General features: G+C 40.6%; 1 protein-coding gene and 1 pseudogene across 1 annotated transcript in view; both read left to right on the top strand.

The window, feature by feature from the left end:
- LOC138049687 (uncharacterized) overlaps positions 1–1,336 on the top strand; it is a 9,000-nt pseudogene extending 7,664 nt beyond the window's left edge.
- Positions 1–5,000, top strand: part of LOC138050135 (uncharacterized) — a 347,595-nt gene that overhangs the window by 321,038 nt on the left and 21,557 nt on the right. The gene's annotated exons all lie outside the window — the stretch shown is intronic.

Raw genomic sequence — 5,000 nt, 5'->3', positions numbered from 1 at the left:
TCGGCCCAACCAGAATTCAAACTGTTGGAATGCCCGGGCCATCTGGTATTTCACCTGTTGGGTTGGCTGGGTCATTTTCTGGGTCACTTGTCAATGACCTTGCCTCCAGCCTCCAGTGATACTGACGACGAAGTGATCCAAATCAAGAGCGATGAACAAGTTGCGTTGTCCCTACAAGAAGAGTTCAGCCGAGAGATATCTGTATCTGACCTTGAACTCAGCCAATTGTACGAGGGTATCGATGATCAGTCAGCAATTAATGATGAAGCTGGCATAGTTAAAGCACTAGAAGGAAAGAGTCATTGTACATTGTACTTAGAAGAGGTGCGCTATTAGAGTTCTCAACCTCTGGCGCAGAGAAGCACGCAAGGTCTCTCCCGAAGATGAACTTAGGGTAAAGTTCCTAGGAGAAGATGGGATCGATTCGGGTGCATTGGCTAGAGAGTTCCTTACCTCCACAGTTCAAGATATTGCCACAAAGCTCTTTTCCAATGGCAGCCCAGTACACTCAACCAATGACATCCAAAATGGAAATTTCTAAGCGTGCGGGGTAGTGGTGGCGACAAGCTTAACCCAAAGAGGGCCACCACCATGCTTTTTAGCAAAATGTGTCTATGGCACTTTGATTCTGGGGGGTGACATTGACTTTACCTGTGTCAGTCCTGAACAGCATCTACGTCAACTGAACGAGGGCTACTTCAACAGATACAAATCAATGTTCTAGATCAACAGGAGAGTATCATTGACTATGGATACACTGGGGTTATCGATGAAGTGCACTTGGACTCCATAACTGCCTAAATTGTTGTCAGTATATTGAGCAGGAGGGCCCTCTGCCTCAAAGCAATTCAAATAGGGGTTGCAACTTTATGGGTTGTCTGACGTCATGTCCAGATATCCTGAATTTACTCGAAGTCTGTTTGGTATGGGGCAGCAACAAAAGGTGGATGCCAACTATCTATTTTCCTTGATGGCACTTGAATTTTCTCCACAAGGTTCCTCACATCGACACAATGAAGAGCACATCGTGGATTACTTCCAAGACTTGGTTCTTAGTCTTCTTAGTCTTCTTCTTAGTCTTGAGGATGATCAAATAACGGGCTACACAGAAGCTGTCGCTTCGAATGTCGAAGAAGAATTAGATGTTCCAGATCAATCTCCGACAGGAGAGCATCAAGAGAGTGAAAATTTCAGCACCCAAGATCTGACACCTGCTGGAGTACTTGGTTGGCTGACGATACCAAACAATATCGTGTACTATTTGAGCTACATATTACGCAAGGACAGCTTGAATATCCTGAAAAAAACAAAAAAAAACAAAACGCAGCTCAGTTGACAGTTATGGAAAAAAAAACACTGTCCAGTTATACGCAATGCGTTCCTACTTTAAAAAATATCCCCTACCACCTCAATCCCCCCTTCCCCCCCTTCCCCCCCTCCCCCCTCCCACAGCCAAAAATCCCGTATCCCAACTTTTTTTTTTTTTACCAAAAATATTCCGTATCCTCATCGCTTCTCGGCCTTTTGGCTAAGATTAGTTTCTCGGCCAAGGGCTACGGTCAAGTACGTACCATTGTACTACGTATGGTATTTTTTTCAGTACCGTAAGGGGCAGGCACACAATAGTTTCGGCTCTTTGTCTGAAGCGATCAATAGGGTTTTTTGGTTTCGTTTTTGATAGTGTTTTGTTGAACTCGAGTGTAGAATCATGACGAACTTTTGTAGTTTCTGAGAACTATTTACTACTTGCAGGTTTTGCTGAGGTTCTGGAGATCTCAACCCAGACTGGACTACTGGATTCAAGCCTTTTTCTTCACGAGATTTCAAGTTATTGTGGAACGTTTGGTACAAAGTTACTCTAATACTAAAATCAAGATTATAGAATTGTAAAATCAGAACTTTGGACTGGACTATAGAACACGCAATTACGGAATTTTAGGTTTTTGAGCATTGAGACAAATAAAGTACAGATGTTGTCTTCTTGTCTTCGCCACGGCAGATTTAAACAGTTTGCATTGAACTAAACTAGAATTACGGAACCCGGCTTCGAATGCAGGGCCCGGTTGTTCGAAAGCGGATTAGCTTAATCCAGGATTAGCATAAACTTTTGTTTCATGTTTTCAACTTTTTGGTGACAGTTTCCTTTGCTGATTTTTGTTTTTCAAGATTGACTTCTTCTAATGCAACGTTTTACCGAATATCAGCCTTGAGCAACATTTGGGAGTAGAGAATGAAACTCGTTTTAAAACTCGGCTTTTGAACAACTGGCCAAGGATGATAAATTCTTGAACTGTGATTTGCAATAAGGTTTTCGGATGATTTAAGGCTGATCTTGTAATTTTTTGGATCAACGGAGTTAAGGAAGCAAGTGAAACTGTAGGATTTGAATAAAGTCTCCTTCTAAAAAATAAATAAATAAAAAATCCCGTATCCTGATTACCTGCTAATAGGGCTTCGTTGTTTGCATTTGCAAATTTAGTAACATCAATAATGAGTTTTTACAATAAACAGTTTCAAGTTATATTACAGATTTATCTTTCTGGTAATCTCTCCCCATTTTCCGCCGTTTACCTGGACTTGATGTTCACTGTAACTGGATAATTTGTTTTAACTGTTTGCGCATTCCACGGATACGCCCTTGTAGGCGTCTTGTTGTACGAGTGCATTGCGCGCCTGGGAATAGACGTTATTCACGATAGCCGCCATGTTGGATTTGCCTTTATCATGCAAATTAGCTAAACACTTCTGAGGGGGCAAACAACACAAATTCGAGAGGTTATAATGAAAATCTCAGATGATTTGTTTCAAATCATTGAATGTTTATCACCTAAGTAGTAAAATCGAATGCTTACACAAGTTACTTCGATATTTTTGTAGTGAAAAATGAGCAGATAACGAAGTAGAAAGTCAAAATGTCTGAGACAATCAAAAGACATAAAATTATTGTAAAAGGTACTTAATTCTAAATTCTAAAATGTACTTTTAGCAATGTTAATTCAATATTTCGACGAGCCGATTTTCCGCAGTTTGCCTTTATTCTAATGTTTGCTCTCCAGCATAACACATGGCTAATTTGCATGACAATTTGAAAACCAACATGGCGGCTATCGTGAATAAGGGCTATTGGAGCGTCTACTTCCATAAATGGGGAAGTATTGCTCGAGAAAATTTAAATAAAATTAAGTCTGGGAAATAACGAATGTTTTGAATATCTTCGAGGGGAAATATTTTGTGAAATTAAATGGACTTTGATCAGAAAAAATGCAGGCTACCTTGCTATTTATATATGAAGCTTGGAGATGCATTTGTAGTAAATTCAAGAGGGAAAGACAGTTAAATTACACGCGTAGTACAAGGTTGTTTGAACTTTTAACTAGACCTTAAATACGCAAGGAACCTATATTTATATTTATTTGATACCCAAGCAGTTGGCAATGGAAACAACAAGGCGAGATAGTTTAATTCGCTTCGTGCGCGTTACTTCGTATATAATGCGAGCGGTTAGCGATAAGCGGTACCGAGTGAAGTAAAATAATAAAAGCATTCGTCGGCGTGCGCAATGCAATACACAGTTGTAGTAGCATTAGATGAAATGCTCTTATTCTTTATGTAAATTAACTATAAGCTGACCTCTCTGACCTGTACAGTTACTTTTCTAGACCAAAAATCTAAATGTCGCGCGCAAACTTGCTTTCGAATTCACAAAAAAAGTTTTATTATCAGTGAGAAAATTAAATTACAAACAAAGGCTTTTTTACTGATTGGGATAGAGATGAATATTCTATTCTAATGTTCGCTGAAGACTTGCCTTGCCATGTGTTGAGTGCCGGCTATATTTTTAATTAGATTGACGTTTTCGTTGCCGTAGTCGACGTCTTTGCTTAAACTCTCTAATGTGTAAACAGAATTCAGTTATATTGATCCCATGGTGAATTCGCTGTTTGTGATTCCTTGCAATGTATATATATTCCAAGAAGTAATAAATGTCGACACTTATCCCCGGCCATGATCATAAAATATATTGCTAAACAGAGAAAGCCGTGCACTTTGCAAGTGGTCGCACTAAGTTTATCTCAAAATAGACAACTACAAACGTGTTGGCGTTATTCGGCCACCAACGTGGCTATTTATTATATCATCAACGAAATATATAAAAGCCGCAGTAAATTAAAGCCATGTTCAGCAAAGGTGGGGCGACAAAAGCGCCAAGGCCACAGAAATGTGGCAGCCCCACAAGATCACACGAAGAGCACGACGATACTTGTCAACGCGAACAGCTAATGTGCCCACGGCCGGAGCAGCCCATGCTTGAACTACAGCCGCAAGCGAGAGTGTATAAACAAACTCGGATTCTAAAATTCTAAAATTACAGGAGAAAAGAGAAAACGGAAAAGTACAATTAAATGGCACATAAATAGCATCCCATGACTAAACTGTAACATTGCCAACTAGGAGGGAAAATTGTAACGGCAGAGAAAACAAATGTACCGTTGAAATGTCACTGCGGAAGAGAAAGATTAAGGTTCTGTTTACTAGCAGGTAGGGTAACCCTAGCAGGAGGGTCAAGATAGCTCGGGTTTACAAACAAAATTTCACAGGTAGGTTACCCTACTACGCGGGACATTTTTGTGTGCTTGGTAACCACCAGCCCTCGCAAACGCAGCTAGGGTTACCCTAGCTGCCTTGTAATCACGTCGATGAAAAAAAGGAGAAATGTGTGAGTGCTAGGGTAAACCTTCGTTGTAACCAGGGCCTAAATGTACTGACTCGCCGGTGGCAGCCCATGCTTGAACTACCAAGGGGTCAATGAAAGCGACCCGCGGTAATTTTACAGGGCACGTAGCAGCCCATGCGTGACCTACTGTGAAGGTGTATAAATGATGGCATTAAAGAATAGAACTACTAACTACGAACTTAATTCGCAAGCAAACGCTCTTGGCGGCCAGTGGCCAAGAGTGCGAATTTGTAAATCAGAGAAACCTTTTTCAGCCGCATGCGAT

This window comes from Montipora capricornis, chromosome 1, assembly GCF_036669925.1.
Source record: "Montipora capricornis isolate CH-2021 chromosome 1, ASM3666992v2, whole genome shotgun sequence".
NCBI classification, from domain to species: domain Eukaryota; kingdom Metazoa; phylum Cnidaria; class Anthozoa; order Scleractinia; family Acroporidae; genus Montipora; species Montipora capricornis.
This window is presented reverse-complemented; position numbering and strand designations above follow the sequence as displayed.